Here is a 20,699-nt window from a genome sequence, read left to right on the forward strand (position 1 = left end):
CCACAGCTGCTGCCACCTGTCATTCTACATTCATAAAACTACCACCTGAACACCAGAACCTCTGCTACAGCTGCTGCAGATTAACTCAACACTTTTATGACCAATGCTTGCCAGAAAAGGCTGTGGCCTTATCAATTTTAATTTTTTAAATCCAAAGACTCGCAGGGTGCATTTGCTTGGTTGAAGCTAGTCATGTGCAAGGGATTTTTGAAATGGAGGTTTTCAGATTCTTCTTGGGAAAAGCTTAATGAATCATGCATAAAACTACCAAAATGAGGTTAACAGAATCACTGGGAGCCACAAATGACAGGTCTGTTGTATCTATTATATCATCACTTAGACTATTTGCCCTTAGAAAGTTTGAGCACAGGTTTTAAAAAACATTTAATGATATGCACAGAGGGGCCTGGTAGAGTATACCACTTCAACATTTTACCAGGTGCAATGTTCTGAATGTGTTCCCTTAAATTTATGTGTTGGAAACATAATCCTGAATGTAACAGTGTTGGGGGCTGGGGCAGAATGGGACATGTCTAGGTCATGAGGACTCTGCCCTCATGAAGGGATTAATGCTGCTATAAAAACAGCCTACAGGAGTGGCTTTGCTCTCTTCTGCTCTTCTGCCCTGTGAGGATGCAGCAAGAAAACCCTCACCAGATACCAGTGCCTTGATCTTGGACTTCCCAGCCCCCAGAGCTGTGAGAAAATAAATTTCTTTTCTTTGTAGTAAACAGTTGATTCAGATGAGCAAAGCCCTCTGTGCCTCCAGTCTTCTCCCAGCAGTGTGTCTGTCAGCTGCTCAGAATAAATATTTTTCAGTGGGATTGGCTGACTTCTGATCTATGCACCTGTCAGAGTCTGATTCATATTTTCTCTGTCAAAATCTCTATTTACATAAATTAATCAACTTAAGTCTATTTTTAGAGGAAGCAGGATTAAAGATTTTGCCATAAATTTCTCATCTTTGAAATTAGGATTAGGTCTAGAGAAAAGTGGATTAATGCATTTTATTCTTGGAATCAAGATCTAATTTTCTTTCTAACCATCTCCCCTTTTGTTTTTTCATTTTTTTTACAATATAATAAGTATCTTTACCATATTTTCTTTTTTTCCCTCTCTTTTTCCCTTCCTTTCTTACTCACTTTCTTTTTGTTCTCCCCATTTCCTTGCTTTCTTTCTTCCCTTCCATTCTTCCTTCTTTCCCTCCTTCCTTCCTTCTTTCCTTCCTTCCTTCCCTCCGTCCCTCCCTCCCTTCTTTCTTTCTCTTTTTTTCTTTCTTTCTTTCTTTCTTTCTTTCTTTCTTTCTTTCTTTCTTTCTTTGTTTCTTTCTCTTTTCCTTCCTTCCTTCCTTCCTTTCTTCCTCTCCTTCCTTTCTTTCTCTTTCTTTCTCTTTCTTTCTTTCTTTCTTTCTTTCTTTCTTTCTTTCTTTCTTTCTTTCTTTCATCTTTCTCTTTCTTTCTTCCTTTTTTTCTTTCTTTCTCTTTCTTTCTTTTTTCTTTCCTTCCTTCCTTCCTTCCTTCTTTCGTAGCTGTCCTTCTTGGGGTGAAGGTACAGTGGGGAGGATAGTCTTTTAAATCAGCGATTTTTCAGCTGGGGTGATTTTGCCTCCCAGAGGACATTTGGCAATATTTGGAGACATTTGTGGTTATCACAATGGGGGAGGGGGGATGCTACAGGATTCCCCCTGTAGAGGATACTGGGTTGAGGCCAGTGATGGTGCTAAACATTCTACAATGTACAAGACACCTCCCCACAACAAAAATGATCCAATTCTAAATATCGAGTAGTCAGGGTTGAGAAATCATTCTTTAAATGAAGCTGATTCTATCTTGTGAAGAACATAGTAGTAATTCCTAAGAAACTGAGATGTGTTATATATGTTTAAGATATATTTCTTTCCTTAAAATTTCAGATTTGGGAACCTGGGAAATTAGGGTGAGGGTAAACACACCTAGTAGCTTCTTGTCCAGACAAAATCAAGAGGAGGCAGAGATTGAGAACAGTGGAGAGGGTCCCTTGTGGTAGGGTGACAAATTCCTCCTGGTTTCCCTGGGGCTTTCTAGGTGTTAGCACTGTAAGTGAACATGAAGTGAGCAGAGCTTAGGAGTGTAGAAAGACCTCATGATGTCCTGCTTCTCTCCTCTCTTCCTACCCAGGACTAGATCGCTAGCTGGCCTTGATTTAACTCTTCATCTACCATAGTAAGTACAAGGTTTATGTATATAGACTTGCCTCTTTTGGCAGCAATGATTGTAGTTTCAAATAACAGAAGAACCCATTAAAGCTGTATATGTGGGAAATGTGAAAGACAAAGCTTTCTTTTGATTTATTTTTTCAAAATGTATAAATGGTAGACTATGTGCTAGGAAAAATAGATGTGAATAAATAAAATTATGGTGGAAATTTTCATCTAGGCATTTTACAGAGTGTGTGAGTTTACATATTCTCTGGGTTACTGTGACAGTTGTGAGAGATAGGTTTAAAGAATTAAAGATCAAATTAGTGAAGAGAACAAGGAAGTCTATAAATATCTGGTCTTATTGTAATTGAGATGGTTAACCATAAAGCAATGGAGGGAAACCCATAGAAAACATTTAGTTCACAAGTGGAAAGAATAGTTAAAACTTACATCAGTACAGGCAAGGAAATTAAGATGATAAATATTTTTACTAACAGTTCTAATAACTCTGTTTAATTGTAAACCAAAAACCTAGATGCCATCACACTTGAGCTGTGAATATTAGTGGCCCAATTTATCTGGGTCACTTGACCATGAGCAGACAGTGGAAGAGGGAAAATCGGCATCTAAAATTTATTTCCTTCCTGGGTAACAAAACAGAAGAACTACTAGCCAGGTTGTAACCTAACGAAATTGGTCAGTAAAAGCAATCACAGTTTTAAAGAGTCTACACTAAAGCTGGGGAAGATACTACAACTCAGCAGAAAATTTACCAACATGCCAGAGTTAAATAAGAAAAAGAACTTGCATGATTCCTACTAGCAACAGCTAACCTTAATAAAATTGGACGTGGCAGTTGAGATGCTCAGGCCACTGGGCTAGATATTACCAGGAGCCCTGGGGCAGTTTCCACACAGGGCTAAAGTAGGGAGCAGCTGCAGGACCGGGCCTCATACTCCTCTGGTCCTTGGCCTTTTCAAGACCCTAACAGCATTACCAAGGAAATGGAAAATTGAGTCCAGTTAATTCAATTGAGTCCGAGGTCTTGGACACCATAGATGTGCTGATTCTGTCAATCTTCATTCAGTTTTTTGCCTTTATATTTCTCCTGGGTGTCCACCCATTTTCCAAATGGAGATCCTCCTATCTATTTTTTACACGGTGTTTCTGGCACCTCAGCCTCTTCTTGCAGCACTCCTTCCCCATTCTGGCCCTAACCATCACCTGTCTTTCATAGGTCAGAAGACATGATCTATGTCTCATCTGAAGACGTTGCTTATCTGTATCCCTCTAAATGAGTCTATACTTCTCCCACTCTGTGTCTTTTCTCACTTTCTACAGCTTCTTTGATACCATTTCTCTTCATTCCCAAAACATTCTCCCTGCTTTGAAGATCACATCAAGCTTTTTATATTCCTCTCCATGCCCTGTTTCCCTTAACTCCTTCTTCTCTGATCTGTACCATGTGAGTGACATGGGGACTTTTCTCCTCTCCAACTTCTATCATCACCTGAGTGAATTATTATATCATGTAGACAATATATTTAGCACCCTATTTCCAATTCCTTGATCTCAGTGCCAATGGCCTTCATCTCTAATCCACATCAACAATTCTCATGTACAGCAACATGTTGCCATCATGGGACTGTTCCATACCTGAAATCTCAAGCCCCACAGCCCTTTTCTAGGATGGCGCCTCCCATGTGTACTGCCTTCTCTGTCACCCCAACAGTGCCTGCCTCTCATGCTTCTCGATTACTCAGTTTTCTGACTTCTTTCTGCACCAGCCTAAAATTGCTACTGTTCATCATAACTTCTCTCTCACCAATACCATCATATCTCCCCACTGCTTATGTTTTTGGCATGCATCTCCTACACACTTCTAGTGGCACAGTCAGTCTGTTGAATACTGTTGGAGAAAGTCACAAACTGCATATTTGTGTCAGTACAAGTTCATAACTTCTAATATCCTTTGGGCCTCAAGATCCCTTACCACTTATCTTCCTTCCTTTCTGGTGAGTGCTTCTATTTCCTTTAACAGCTTTGTCTTCTCTTTGATGCCCATCCTAATTTCTCTTGGTGGATGGACCATCCCATTTAGCTACCTTAAAGCATGTACAGAACATAATGGTGTTTACTTATAAATAAATATCCTTAGTTTCTACTTATGAGAAATTAGAGATTATTAATCAGGAACTTCTCAATTTCTTTTTTTTTTAAATTTATTTAAAACATTTATTTTTTGCAGGGAATGAGTTAAATTTGATTTCTATATAAAGTAGGAACAATACTTAGATTGTGTCCAGCTTTGAAATTTTCTTTTTTTTTATTTTTTATTTTTATTTTTTTATTATACTTTAGGTTTTAGGGTACATGTGCACAATGTGCAGGTTTGTTACATATGTATCCATGTGCCATGTTGATTTCCTGCACCCATTAGCTCGTCATTTAGCATTAGGTATATCTCCTAATGCTGTCCCCGCCCCCCCACCCCCCACCCCACAACAGTACCCGGAATGTGATGTTCCCCTTCCTGTGTCCATGAGTTCTCATTGTTCAATTCCCACCTATGAGTGAGAACATGCGGTGTTTGGTTTTTTGTCCTTGCGATAGTTTGCTGAGAATGATGTTTTCCAGTTTCATCCATGTCCCTACAAAGGACACGAACTCATCATTTTTTATGGCTGCATAGTGTTCCATGGTGTATATGTGCCACATTTTCTTAATCCAGTCTATTGTTGTTGGACATTTGGGTTGGTTCCAAGTCTTTGCTATTGTGAATAGTGCCGCAATAAACATACGTGTGCATGTGTCTTTATAGCAGCATGATTTATAGTCCTTTGGGTATATACCCAGTAATGGGATGGCTGGGTCAAATGGTATTTCTAGTTCTAGATCCCTGAGGAATCGCCACACTGACTTCCACAATGGTTGAACTAGTTTACAGTCCCACCAACAGTGTAAAAGTGTTCCTATTTCTCCACATCCTCTCCAGCACCTGTTGTTTCCTGATTTTTTAATGATGTTCTTCCATTTGTTTGTATCCTCTTTGATTTCATTGAGCAGTGGTTTGTAGTTCTCCTTGAAGAGGTCCTTCACATCCCTTGTAAGTTGGATTCCTAGGTATTTTATTCTCTTTGAAGCAATTGTGAATGGGAGTTCACTCATGATTTGGCTCTCTTTTTGTCTGTGATTGGTGTACAAGAATGCTTGTGATTTTTGTACATTGATTTTGTATCCTGAGACTTTGCTGAAGTTGCTAATCAGCTTAAGGAGATTTTGGGCTGAGACAATGGGATTTTCTAGATATACAATCATGTCATCTGCAAACAGGGACAGTTTGACTTGCTCTTTTCCTAATTGAATACTCTTTATTTCAAACCACTGCTCAATGAAATCAAAGAGGATACAAACAAATGGAAGAACATTCCATGCTCATGGGTTGGAAGAATCAATATCGTGAAAATGGCCATACTGCCCAAAGTAATTTATAGATTCAATGCCATCCCCATCAAGCTACCAATGACTTTCTTCACAGAATTGGAAAAAACTACTTTAAAGTTCATATGGAACCAAAAAAGAGCCCGCATTGCCAAGTCAATCCTAAGCCAAAAGAACAAAGCTGGAGGCATCACGCTACCTGACTTCAAACTATACTACAAGGCTACAGTAACCAAAACAGCATGGTACTGGTACCACAACAGAGATATAGACCAATGGAACAGAACAGAGCCCTCAGAAATGATGCTGCATCTCTACAACCATCTGATCTTTGACAAACCTGACAAAAACAAGAAATGGGGAAAGGATTCCCTATTTAATAAATGGTGCTGGGAAAACTGGCTAGCCATATGTAGAAAGCTGCAACTGGATCCCTTCCTTACACCTTATACAAAAATTAATTCAAGATGGATTAAAGACTTAAATGTTAGACCTAAAACCATTAAAATCCTACAAGAAAACCTAGGCAATACCATTCAGGCCATAGGCGTGGGCAAGGACTTCATGTCTAAAACACCAAAAGCAATGGCAACAAAAGCCAAAATTGACAAATGGGATCTCATTAAACTAAAGAGCTTCTGCACAGCAAAAGAAACTACCATCAGAGTGAACAGGCAACCTACAGAATGGGAGAAAATTTTTGCAACCTACTCATCTGACAAAGGAACTTCTCAATTTCTTGTCTCCTTGTCTACAAACTTATTTACATCTGTATCATTCTCTGGACCCATAGGAAGCATTACCCTCCCTGCTCTGTTCTTCCTGTGTCACCTGGAGCCTTGCTGTATCAACGATCTACTTTTTCTACTGTGTTTTCAGCTTCCTCTCTTCCTTCCCTTAGCCTAACATGTGATCAAGTTCCTCCATTCTAGCAAAACCAGAACAAAACCTTCCTTGTATTCTACAATGCTTTCAAGTATTTAGACAATCTCTCTTTTCCCTATCATAGCTCATTCTTTTAACATCCTGTTTACTAAACCCCGCTGCAACCTGGCCTCAGCCACTGACACCATTCTCACTAAGATCACTGTGGGAATAGTCTGTGTTTGTCTTATGTCAGCTTCTCTGCAGTACCTGACACTTGGGAGCCCACTCCTATTTTTAAGGCTCCCACATCCTCTTCTTTACACCAGTGGTGTGATGAGATGGTTTGAATAGGCCAAGAAGTGGCCCACGTCTCTGCCTTGCACATGCCATTCACTCTTCTTGGAATGCTTTCCTCACCATTGCCTTCTGTCTTTTCTGCCTGTATGAATTCTCATTTATTCTTCAAATTCTGGCTTAGATGTCACCTCCTCTTGGCAGACTGAATTTCTCTGTATGAACCTCTTGTTACTAAGATAGCCTCCTTAACTGAGGATGTCTTTCTTCAAGTTGGACTTCCAAAACAGTCTCTGAGTTATGAAGTCATCTGTTTTAAATCAGAAACAGAAAAAATAGAGAAAATCTTGGATCTTCTTTATTGCTAATAAGGAAAACATTACACATATTTTTCTATTGGCATGCACTGGCAGTGTCAACATAGTCTAGCTAGTCATTTCTCTTTCTACCTGCTCTAACCTTATCTTTTCCCCCAATTTTAATGCATTTTTTATTGGCATTGACTGGCTAATTAGCATTTACTTCTAGCATGGAGGCTGGCCTGATATAAAAATATTTACAATGTTTAAAAGACAAACTGAATTTTGAATTTTTTTCAGTCTGAGTTATGAGAAGGTCATGGGTTCTTTCCTTAACAAATACAATGACTTTTTAAAATACATGGTTTTCCTTGCAGCATGGTACATGCCTATACTTTGTAGGAGAAGCACAGGATGTGGGTTTAGGTTCAAATATAAGCATGTAATTATACTAGGGAAAAAAAGAGAACAATATTCTTTTTTTGAAGGTCAACAATTGACTCAAATATGAATTAATATTCAACACCACTGAATGACATTTCATCAAACGCTTTATGTTTGGTTTTAATTTGTAATTTTTTCTGAAAAAGGTATTAGCTAAGTAGATAAACTATGATGACACTGAAGTCTTCTCTACAGTTAGAAAGATCTCTTTTGCTGGGGCTCTGGACTGACTTATGTCTTTTCTGTAGCTTATGTGTTAATGGCAGTGGTGTCACTGATACTTCTGTGCCCCATCACCATGCAGATTGATGGCAAAAGCGATTCTGGCCAATATGGCTTTTAGATGTTGGCTGTCTAGACACAGTCAGGATTACTGGAAACTTGTCTCTGTTTTTATTTCATGGATACTTTATCCTTTTGCACTTAAACCTTAGTCTCTAAGGGTACAGACAAATCTTTTCAGCTTTGAAATTTCACAGGGATGATGGGTTTTGTTCATGTTTTTATAGTTAGCTACATTTGGTCCTACTCTTTCCTCCCTATATCCTCATGAGTTAGTGGAATAAGTTTATCCATTGGCTTCGAAGGATACCCTGAGTATTTTGCACATTATCATGTGTACTAGGTATAATACTTTTGAAATAGCTCCTTTTAATGCTCTTTTATCAGATGCCTTCATCCATATACTACATCACCATTATGGTTGGGGCAGGAGTATGTAATTTAAATGCAACCTATGAATGGAGGAGGGTAGGACATGGGGATGTTCTATCCCAACTGGAAGAGTGGAGAGAAAGCCCACTGCTCCTGGATCTAGGGAAATGTAGGGAGAATGAGTGGGTCAGAGGCAGAGTGGAGAAGTCAGCATGTTCTGAAGGGGCCCCTTGCAGTGAGGAACACTCATGATTGGCAATGGGATGATGCTGTGTGGACCCAAACCTCCTGTCTCTTCTCTATGATTAAGGCTTCCTCTATACCCAAACACCATTTTGAAGTAGGAGGAAATCTGAAATACTGAGTCTTTAAACCAAATAAGATGACTGAATCACCTATAGCAATTGTTTACAATGGCCCTTCTGAGTTTACTAGATTGGACCAAAATCAACCACTCTTAACTCTTCTGCCCAAATGTTATGGGCTTGGGAGGGAGATTAGTTCAAACACGAAAACAAAGAAATGATATTTGTCTTTGCACATATAAGTATATTTTGAGTGTGTGTGGCACTCTCTTATACACAGAGAAGGAGACATGCCTCTCACTCCTGAAAGCATTGGGTTAATGGTCATGAATGTGGGTTAAGTGTATGAGTCAGGAAGGCCTTGCCCCAAGATAGCATTGGCTAATACACCCTGAAAATGGAAAATAGCCCTGTGTCCACTAAGGGTGGGGAAAGTGCCCGGTGGAGGCCAGGCCCCTGAGTGGCTTTTCTCTGGGGATTGACTCTGGCTGGGGAGGTTATGGGAGCTTCTCTAGCCATTTCCCTGTTGGGCTGTAAAGCACATTGTGGTTGACTCCCCACCTCTGTTCCACACCAGCTGGTTATTAACACCCCACTATTTTTTAGTCTTATTGTACTATAGTCTTGTAATATTTTTAGTCTTATTGCCAGTAATTGGTTGAGGAATGGATAAACTTCCACTTATTTGAGCCAATGAAAGAAAAAAAAAATCTTTCTGGGGCCTTCCTGGAATGACATTCTGGCCTTCAGAGAGAGAAGTGACAGATTAGCCTAATGATCTGGATGGCAAAGTGGAGAGATGATAAAACAGGGTTTCAAATGGCAGGGTTGAGCCATTGGACCAACTGACCCAGAAGCCTGCCTCACCTCTAGACTCCCCCTAGAGTGAACTAATCTATTTCTTTATAGTTTGAGTCTCTTGTAGGTGAGATTCAGTTATTTGTGGTGCCAAGTAAGCTGACTAACACATAGGTCATTGATATTTTTCTTCATAGTAATTATGCACAGAAACAAATTACTTTGATTACTGCTTTGATGTCAAGTATGTATTCCACAGGACATTTTCTAAAAATCCATTTGTAATGCTTCCAAGTAGATGATAAGGGATTTATTGGCATGGGAATTCTGGACATCTGATTCTGTTCCTGGATTTTTCTAGTAACCAGATGGACAAATATTGATTTTTCTAGATATCCCTTTCCTTAGTAGTGGAATAAAATCCTTGGACACAAATCTCATTGGTTCTTAAAGCTTAGTGTACATTTGAAAAAAAATGGGTTGGAAGAGTGCTTAAAATGCAGTTTTTTTGGGCCCCTCTTTAAAGAGTCTGATTGATTTCTAACCAGTACAATACTAGAGATAATTCTAGTACAAAGTGGTCAAAGGGCCACAGTGAGGAACTCTGAACTAAAGACGCAGTTAAGGTCTTTGCAAGTTAGCTTGGGGCCTGATTTGTCTTATCCATCAACAATTGTTACCTGTACCATTGCTGTACTTTATTCTTCCCAGTTGTGAAGAAACCATGGATTTTAGCAATGAAATTTTATTGGGATGAATGACCAAATGTAGGGGGTTATAGAATCATCAGGCAGGAAAGAACCACAAGAGGTCAACACAGTTCACCTCCTTGCTTCTGGGTTGGACTCCATCAAAAGTGCACAGACAAATTCGTGTCTGCTTCTATTCACAGAGGGCTCAAGAAAGTGATGCCACATCTACCTGGAGTTGTTGGTCATGTAAACTCTTCCTAAGCAGATAGGTCTGGGAATCACATAGTCTGAGGAATCATATATTCTCATTTGAAAATTTTCATATTAGCCTCGTATGAGTGTCTGATTATCAAATAATTGAGAAATAAAACACATTTGAAACTAATATTGTCCTGAGTGTAATTTAATCATTCATGATTCAAAAGGGAATTCTTGACCTCATTAGGAACAACGCTTGAACTGGAAAAATAAGGAGGGCTGGTTAAATTGAAATTCACAATGGATAGAATGCTACCTAATGGAAGTTCTTCTTTATAGCTGGTTTAATGTCTTCCTGCTGCAATTTAAGCTAGTTTTCTCTTACTTTGTCCTCTGTGGAGTGGGAATAAACTCTGATTACCATCCCCTCCATAACAATCCTTTATTTTTTTGAAGAGTTATTAACTTCCCCTTCAGACTTCTCTTTTTAAGGCTAAAAAATTTCGCTTCTTGTAACCTTTCCTCATATGTTTCATTTTTCTAACATTAATAATTTTCATTATGTATCCCTGGACTCGCTCCAAATTTTCCACGTCTTTAAGCAGTGGTGGTGTAAATAGTACTAAAATAATAGCTCTGGTGGATGCAGGGTGCAGTTTCCATGCACTTCTTTTGTATGGAGAGACAGAACAGTGTAGGGGATGGCACATGGACTCTGGCCTCAGGCTGCTTGGGTTCAAATCCCAATTCTGCCACCTTTGCAGGTTATTTAATCCCTGGGCTTCAGTTTCCTCATCTGTGAAATGTGTATAATAATAGTTCTTTGCCTCCTAGAGTTTTTAAGAGGATTAAACAAATCAAGTTGCATAAATAACTCACAACAGTGCCTGGTACAGAGCTATTATCGTGGAGAGAAAGTCATGGAAAAAAATGCAGAAAGAATATTAGCTTTCTAAAATAGCTAGTTTTATTCATACAGAAGGCAAGTTATATATGAATGGTTTAAGGATCACCAGCTATGGAACAAGAACTTTCTTGTTTGGAGTGAAAACTAAATGTTTCCTATACTGATGGCTCTCAGGAACAAGGGCAGGACACCTGGGTTCCAGGCTCTTCTCTGTTACTTGTTAGCTATGTAATTTAAGGAGGTTCCCTGAAATGTTTTGAGACTTAGTGAATGCATCTGTGAAATATGAATAACAACAATTGATCCACCTAAATTATATGGTTTTCTGTTTCTTTTAGGCATCTAATATGTAGGTTTCTGATACTAAGTTTTGGTTAAGAGTTGATGGGAGGTTTGGAGAATGAAGCTGTAAATCCTAACAAGTAACAATCTACTGAAACAGAGAGGGGGAAAAGATGAAAAATAAATGAATCTCCTTTCTAAATATCAAAATCCAACTGCAGGGCCTGGATCCAGGATCCAGGTTGGTTTTAAAAGCGTGATTTCCCATCTTATTTGGAGAAAATATGGTGCAGCGGTTTTAGAGCGTAGGCACTGGCATTGAGTTAAATTTAGATTTTTGACTATGGAAAAATTATCCAAGGAAATCAGATTACTTATCTTCCTTTGGCCTCAACTGTCTTATGTTTAAAGTGGGGATATTTATGCTTACTTTGCAGGGTTGGTTTAAGAATATAAACAAGATAATATGTGTGAATCACTTAGCAGAGTGACAGCATATCTGCATATCTTAAATGCTGAACAAAAGGTCCCTTATATGATACCTCTGGTTTTTTTTTTTTTTTTGGTTTTGGGGGTGCGGTACTAGAATTTAAAATAATTAACTCTTCTTGGTCTTTCTGAACACATGCCTGTCCGAATGTTATGTTTGGGGTACACCCATGAGCGCCTTGGGTTTGGGGCAGTGAAAGTTCAAGTTATTAAGTATGAGCAGGTTGTGGGATGACAATGCCTCCTTTCCAAATTTGAGCACATTTGCTTAGTTGAAGTGCTGGCAGGGGTTGGGGGCAGGCCCAGAGGAGAACTGAGGATGGGGAGGCAAAACTTGAAGCCACATATGATAATGCAAACCACATTTCCTGGCTCCACCACTTAGTTCTTTCCCTTGGGAAATTTTTACTGGTATTTTGCCTTACTGCGAGTCTTTGCACTTCCTGTTATGAACTGGTTAAGAAGATAATTATAACGTGGTTATGGGAAATGGTAATGAAATATACCTCAGTACACAGCAAGAGAGAGTAAGACCTCTGCCATTTGGGAGGACAGTAAAAGCAAGTTATTATTTTTAAATAACATTTATTACTTATTAAATTATAAGGAATTCTGTCTTACTTTAGACATTTTTGAAAAACACAGAAACATAAGGACTATTAAAATCACAAATCTTCCCAACACTCAGTAATAATTACTGTTCACATTTTGTCATTTTTTTCTTTTCTTAATCTCTTTCTGTGATTGAATATGTATTTATGCAGATATTATTATAAACGATGTATAATGTTGAAATATTTTATATACTATTAAACAAAATCTGTATAAATACATACACATATACATATAAATATGTATATACATACATAATTTTTCACCCTGTTTTAATGGCATTGTGTGGTAAACATTTCCTCATATAATTACATATTTTAGAAAGTACATGATATTTCATTTTATGGTTGTCATATGATTTTTGTAGCTAGATTGACATTTACATTATTTATAATATTTTGATGTTATAAATGAAGCTGCAATTGAGCATTCTTTCTCAAAAATTGCTATGAATATCTGTGGTTATTTATTTGGGATAAATTTCTCCTCAAATACATTAAAGTTCCCTACATGTGGCCAAAGTAACTTCTGGGAAGATGGTAGCATGTTACAGTTTGCCAGCAATGTATGCGAGTTTGTACTTTACTTCATTATCATCAGATTAACAATCATGTTTTTGAATCTTTGTTAGTTTGCTACATTAAAAAATAGTTTAACATTATTTTTGGAAGGTGTATGTGTGTACCTGTGTTGTTTTTTGTTTTAAATAGGTGAATGTGAAAGGATTTTTGGTCTTTTGTATTTCTTTAATTTGTTTATTGCTATTATGCCCTATGACCATAAATGAGATGTTTTTACTTATTTTCATATAAAAGTTTATATATTATATACACTTGTATATGAGTGTTTGTGTGTATATGTCCGTTTAAGGTATGTTGCCTGTCATACATGTTACAAACATTTCCCTGTAGTTTGTTATTTGCATTTGCATCTTGTTGATGATATTATTTTGATTTGACTTTTTCAAATTTATTATGTTCAACTCATCAATACTTCTCTTGGTGTTTTTAATGCTTATACATTCCTAAAATCAATGTATTACTTTATTTTAGAAAAAAGATCAATTTTTATGGCTTATCTTTATTTGTAAAATAAAAGCCTTTAATCCATCTAGAATTTATTTGGGTGTAGTATATATAATATTGTGCCAGTTAATCATCTTTTCTTTTTGCATAAGTCTAAAGATTTTCTTCTTCTTTTTGGTAAGAAACAAAGATTTCCCTAAGCCAAGCAAAGGCTACAGAAGCAAAGAAATTTGTCTCTCGTTGGCTGCAGGCCATCTGAGGTGGGACAGAAAGGGTAAGTGACTGGCCCCTGGCTCTAAGGGAGTTTTAAACCATGGGCCAGTGTTGGTATAGCAGAGCTGGTCTGCTTCTGTATTAAGAGAAAGGAATTTAGATGCTTATGCTCTCAAGGTTCCTAGTAAAGTCATAGAGGCAACAATCTTCTGTTGATTGAATTTTAGCTTAATTTAATTTAATTTCCTTGGCGATCACAGATGGTGTCATCCAGCAGCTAGAGGCTAAAAAGAGGCACTCTACAAACCGAATGAAAACATGTTGACTTATAATGAGAAGCACAAGCAAATGGAAGCAAAAGTGTGACAGTCAACAGTGAGTTGCAGCGTGGATTTTCAGGATAGCAAAGGCCTGGACTGCTCACCAAGTGCTTTGTGCAAGTTTGAACAGCAACAGCAATGTCATCTAAAATGACTGTTCTCAGGGTTAGACTCTACTAGGGTGGGTTCAAAAACATTAAACAAAAATGATGAAGGAAAAGTATTAGAGTGTTCTTAAATGAGCAGCATCAATACGGTTAAAATTATGTTTGATTAGAAATGGACAAATATTTAGCTAAGAGTGGAATTTTATCTCATTCCAAAGCAAGAGGGGAGAAACATCTGGCTTTGGTGATTGTGCTTTGGTGTTATCATTTAAACATATTTATTACAATATATTACCATATTTGATGTTTGATAATTTATGTTGCCCCAAATTACGAGGCTGTCTCTTTCTAATTAAATAAAAGGGTAGGTGATTAGAGTGTCATGTGGAGAGAAGGCACTCATGCCACGGAGAGAGTCTGACGGGAGGGCTTCTGAATAATCTTAGGCCCTCTGTCTCCAGATATGTTATGCATTCACCCAGTTAACAGCCATTTCCTGTAATCAGTAAAAGCTCCTTGATGAAGATGGAATCAAGAGGTTTCTGTTTGTGTTGCTTCTAATCCACCCACACAACGGATGGGTCAGGGAAGAAGCTATGTTCCCCCGCTGCTGGAAAACAACCCTGAGCTCTCATCCCAGCTGCAGTGGTCATCTTTATTGCAGGCCGTAGAAGCTCGGGCCTGGGCCATTTTCTGATGCCACTGATATGATGATACTTTCTTCCTATCCGTCTTTGCTGGAGATTTGGATGTTTCAAGCCATATTCAACGGGATATGAACTCACCATTGTTCATTTTTTTCCAATTTTGGAGAACAAATGGTATGCTTTCATGAAAATTTGTTAAAACGCAACCCTGATAAGCAAGTGGATCTAAAGGTGGCTGTCAGATATCCCTTTTTAAAATAGAAAACCTGCACTTTGAAATGCTCAAATTGTACTATTTTCTATACCCTTGTAACAGGTCAGGTGCCACAGCTTGATGAATGAGATAGAATCACACAATGGGATCAAAGGGACAGCCAGCCCAGTTTATTTCCAGAGGAAAAGCTTACCAGCACACAAAGGAGGAAAAAAGACTTGGCTTGAAACCAATTCTTCCCTGAAGTACAAATGTCAGAGAAAAGACATCACCGGAGCAGTCACATCTATGGCAATCGTAGCTCTGTAAGCCTGGCCTGCTCACGTGGAAGTAAATTATTTGATGAGCTGGGGAAATATCAGCAGTTTGTGTGGATGAAAAGGAAATCCTCACCCAAACTATATCTTTAAAAATTATCTAGATAATTCAGGTGAAAGCAGCCTTTCTCCCTTGTGAATTATTTAAGTAATTGATTACATCCATCTGCTCCTCATCAGAGAATTCAAGGGCCAAATGCTTTTTTGGCGTCTCCTTTTCTATCCTTCCCTTTCATGTGACTTACTCTTGTCTGAGTCAGGAGTTTCTGTGAATAATCACCGGCCAGCTGTCACCGGTTCTCTTTTCACCTGTTCTCTTTGCAAATCTGAGCATTCCAAACCTGTGGGGCAACATTCCCCAACTGGCTGAGAGTGCGTAAGTGGTTCTTCAGCTCTGAGATAATCCTATTATTGGCTGCTTTAAAATTTGTGATTAGTCTGCTTTTTGGGCATGTGAAATGTAATCTGTGGTGCAGATAAACTTTTATTCACCAGAGAGAGCTTATTACAGAGGTGCTTGTCATGACACGTGGAAATTCAGGAAAGTTTTATGTGAGTCTCTGTGTGGCGATTCTGGCCAGAATGGTCGTATGTTTTCAGGATGCTAACTCTAGTTTCCCCAAAGCTGTTTTTGCCTGCTGGCTTTGGTCCTATTCCACATGACTGTGGAGTGCCTCAAACTCAAGACACGAAATGGAAAAGGAACAGGATCTGGCTCCTGGGAATGGCCTGCTACCTGACAAGGTGCCCTGATCAGCTGAGTGCTAAAAACCCAGTGCTGCCCTGTGAGCCCACACGTCAGGTGAATGACCTCCAGCTGGAAACATAGGTGGATGCAGGGTTAAAATGGAAGTATTTGTTTCAATTTAATTAAACATTTTAGCCAAAATTCTACGTGAGCTGTGTTATAGGTAAACTTGAAACCCAAACCCCTGGTTTCAGGTGCCCCCCTCTTATAATTTTGAGGTTCATAACCTTGGCCTTGGATAAATCATGTAAGTTCTTTGAGCCGTAGGTTTTCCATCTGTAAAGTGGGGATGATGGTTCCTGCCACGCCTCTCTGGGTTGTCATGAAATTTGAATGAGAACCTGAAAGCAATTAGTGAGCTCTAAGCAAGCTGTGTAACTATATGACAAACAGGTGCGTGGCTTAGAATAATAATGTGTATTGAGCTCTTACTATGTGTGAGGCATTGGTCTACCTTACATGTAGTCACTCACTTAATTGTCATAACAACCCCATGAGATGGATACTATGATTTTTCCACCTTTCATGATGGAGAAACGAAGGCAGAGTGGTTAAGTAACTTGTCTTAGGTGGCCCAGCAGAGAAGCAGCCTGGTTCTGGAGTCTGAGCTCTTAATTTCTATATACCTATAGCACCTTCTACGTCCGCTTTCTAGGAGCAGTGCGTATTGGTATGTGGATACAGGTCCTTGAGAAGTGCCAGTCTAGCCCTTGTTTTGGTTAAATTGGCTAATTGACTAGTAACAGTAGAGGCCTTCTCCAGCATGGGATACCCAAAGCTTCAATCAGATAGGACCACTGGGCATGGTAGCTGCTGTCAGGATCAGTATAGCCACCTGAGTGCCCCCTCCACCTCCCTCCCAGCTTCTTCACCACTCTTCTGGCTCTGCCGGGAAACTATGGTGCAACACTGTCAGGCTGCATGGGAGGAGGAGAACACAGACTAGGAACCCCACGGGGTTGTCCTTGAATTAGTCCTTCTTCCTGATTTTCAGGACTCAGCCATGAATACTGCCCCCTGAGGGAGCAGGAACCAGCACATTGTCCTGTACTCCATGTGGGGTTCATACCCCCTTCCTTTTGTCTTCAGGAATTCTATAGCGATTCTTCCCGATTAAATACATGCCGGTCAATTAGGAGCTTATCGGCTCAAATCCGTGAGGCCCGATGATTGACTCTCCTTGGTCCATCTTTCTCGGCAGGAACGGACAAATCATCAGGAATTTGAACACATGTCTCTTAAACCCACCTTCCTTTGCTGCTTGCTATGCATGATGAAATTTCACATGAGAAATCATGAGATCCTGGCAGGATGCTCTTTGTTTGCCAATGAATTTTGATTTGGTTTTAGAACAGTGGAAAGTGCAAATAGAATTAGCCTTGAAAATTATTCAAGAATCATTTTAATGCTCCCGGGAGATTTATCACATAGATTTCTGCTCCCTGTCAGAATTTAGCCACTTCAAGGAAGCTTTTGTTTAGAAAGAGGTAAAATCTTTTAGAGAGAGACCACTTGTGAATTATTTGACAACTGCTCATATTTGCTTAATGTTCTAGAGAGACATAACAGGGTATGTGAGATTTTACATTTTATATAATGTGACTTCTGAAAATGTATTTTGGTTTTCTTTTTGAAATATTTTTGCCCTTATAAAAATGATAATGAATTATAATAGCTCTAATTATTAGCCACATTCTCTGTTAAGACACTTTATACGATCTGTTATTCTTCCCAGCAATCTTTGCAATGTAGAGGTTATAATTTTATTTTATTTATGATAAAACTTTATGTGTCCTCTCAGAGAGATTAAGTAACTTGCAGAGGATCATAGAGCTGATTGTCAGTCAAGCTGGAATTCAAATCCTAGTCATTGTAACTCTAACTCCATAGCATCTTAGACCTGTTGGCCCCTCAGAAGGAAGGGTGGGCCTAGAACTTCAGTGCTACCCCTTCTCTGACATCACTAGTTACTAACTCTGCAATCACAGCCTCAGCCTGTGCTTGGTCAACTGTAGCTAGGAACAGCCAGGAATCTTAAAGGGCCTCTAGAGAGAATTCCCAAATAGTTTCCTTTCCTTCTGAATTAATAGATAAGCAGGTCTTTGGCTCACTTGGAGGGTGGGTTAGCAGGGCATAATGGTTAAGTGCTCAGGTCCTGAGTTACTCAGACTTGGTTCAACTCTCAGCTTTATCAATCTGGGAAAGTTTCTTATTCTCTTACTATATAGTTTATGAGAGTTAGACAAAGGATTGCAGGCAAAGCATGTAGCTAATGCCTGGCATGTGGTAGGCTCAGTATTGTCATTTATTATTATTGTTCTATGTTGCTGTAGCGGGAGAAAAAGCTCAGATTGTAGGTTTATTCATATTGTTTCCTTGTTTCTCCTATGCACTAAAGCCCTTAAATAGTTAACCATTGGAAAACTGTGTATTTTAGAAGAAGAAGAAGGTAGATTTTAGCCTAAAAGCATTCATTTCAGATTATATTGGTAACTAATGCAGAATCAAGAATGAAGACACAGGACTTCAGACTTCATTTCCAGGATTCTCTTTACCACACAAAGGCAGGAACCTTCTAGGTGTCTGGCAGTACCACCAGTATGATGATAAGAAATATTTATGTTGCACCTATCGTGCTGATCACTTTACACACCTGACCTGACCTAGTCCTCATCACAGCCTTTGAAGTAGATAGCTCCATGCAGATGAGGAAACTGAGCCTTGGAGAAATTAAACAGCCTCAGGTCCCAGGATACATGAAATGTAATCCAAGATCCAAACTGTCTGTCTTTGATACTAAGACTTTACAGTGCAGTACCTGCCCATGTAATTCCTTCTGGAATCAATAAGCCTATAGATCTGAGTAAGAAACCACCACTGATGTGATCGTTGAGACCCCACTTAAGAGTGAAGCCAGTCCCTTTCTCTCAAAGTGGAGCACATGAAGCTCTGGAGGGGAGTGGTCTGTGGGCTGGGGCTCAAGGAATTGCATGGAAATAGGGGGAAACCTACGCTTTTTATATGAAAGCAAATTTAATATTGTGGAATAAGATGCTAAATTTACATGAATATTAAAGAATAAACAGGAGGCTTTGACTACATTTTGGGCTTTTAAATTTTGTTTCTGAGCCTCCAGAGACTCAAGCGTACTGGCTATTGGTGTCAGGAACACTCCCATGGAAAAGTTTTGGAAATCCTGACTCAGCCAGTACACAAAGTTCACTTCTTGCTTTGGCAAATGAACATACAAAAAAAAATCACTGAGCTACGATTGCTTTTGGCAACTCGTTGCAGCAAGAAGCTGTTGGCCATTGATTAGCAATGGGCACATTTTTCACCAAAGGCTTTGCCCTCCCCTTGCTTCGCTAATCCTGTTTGCAAGCATTTCCCCACAGAGATCGCTACTTCCGCATAATGAATAAGCTCGCACTTGTGAGTTCAAACTGGCAAATTGCCACCAGACATTTATTAGCTCTGGATTAATGGATCAAGACTCAAACTTTCTAGTTAAAAGAACAAGACAAGCCCTTAGGATTCAAGACTCTTTAAAAAAATCCTCATTCACTTGGCATTACCATTTCTTGCAGTCCTTCCTCTCCCTCGTAGGGTTTGATTTGTCAGTAAAGCAGTGGAAAGGACTTATTTTTCAGCCATTTTGGATCAGGGAAAATTGTTGATCTTAGTTGTTCATGTTTTCCTGGGACTTTTGAATGGGACTGGTGTTCTGGCAGAAGTTACTGGAATATGCTAGGTAGAAGGAGACTAACATTGCCACGACATCATGGGCTCAGAGGGGCAGGCGGAGGCAAGGTGGGGAGGGTGATCCTCTGGGAGAAGAAAAAGACTCAAGGGGCTGTGTGAATTGTCCAAAGACTGCTGGCAGGCTGACCTGGAGGAAGAAGGGTCACCCTTATTCTTACAGCTACAGGGAGCTGTGCAGAGACTCCTGAGTGGGACCCTGGGAGACAGATTTTGGTTCAGAAAGAAAATGGAGTTTCTAGAATAGTCAGAGGCTCAGAATTAGAATGGCTACTTCAGGAGGCATGAGCTCTTCATTCTTAGAGAGAAGAGGGTGGGCAGAGAGAGAGAGAAAAAGAGAGAGAGACTTGCTTTCGTGAGCACATACTGTGTGCAGAATCTTTCATAGGTTGTTTCTTTTCATCTTCTCAACACCATTGTAAACTCCATACTATTACTCTGATTGTATACAGAAGGGAAAGACTCTCTAAGAGCTGCAGTCAGGGGTGGAGGCTTAGTTCACCTGATTGATCCGAGATAAGCAGATTCACTGTTAGTGAGGGAGACTGTGTAGCATTTCAGGTTTTCACAATGTACAGGTTAGTTACTAGGGCTAAGTGATGATATTTGGACTTGCCCATTGGCAGCTTAAGTGACACAGAATTGAAGATTGTTCAGTTTGGGGTGATCAAGTAGCTGTAATCCAGGTCATCTATCTGGATGCTGAAGCCATGAAGAAAGATGCATTGTACTCTGAGACCATAGTTAGAATCATAAGGGAGAAGGTACAATCACCATGCTGAAGCTTGCAGGATAGGGAGAAGGAGATAGTGCTGGCTGTAGAAAAAATACTGTTGACATTTGGCAAAGAAACAATGATTTGGAAGCTCCCTTAGGAGTTTAATAAAA

General features: G+C 39.3%; 1 long non-coding RNA gene across 1 annotated transcript; it reads left to right on the forward strand.

The window, feature by feature from the left end:
* The first annotated feature begins 604 nt into the window (after positions 1-604).
* Positions 605-15,548, forward strand: LOC116481968 (uncharacterized). The gene is made up of 3 exons (XR_004251681.2): positions 605-698; positions 2,157-2,201; positions 15,090-15,548. It is a non-coding gene; the product is annotated as an uncharacterized LOC116481968 (long non-coding RNA).
* The last annotated feature ends 5,151 nt before the right edge of the window (positions 15,549-20,699 follow it).

This window comes from Hylobates moloch, unplaced genomic scaffold (genome assembly GCF_009828535.3).
Source record: "Hylobates moloch isolate HMO894 unplaced genomic scaffold, HMol_V3 SCAFFOLD_14, whole genome shotgun sequence".
Taxonomy (NCBI): domain Eukaryota; kingdom Metazoa; phylum Chordata; class Mammalia; order Primates; family Hylobatidae; genus Hylobates; species Hylobates moloch.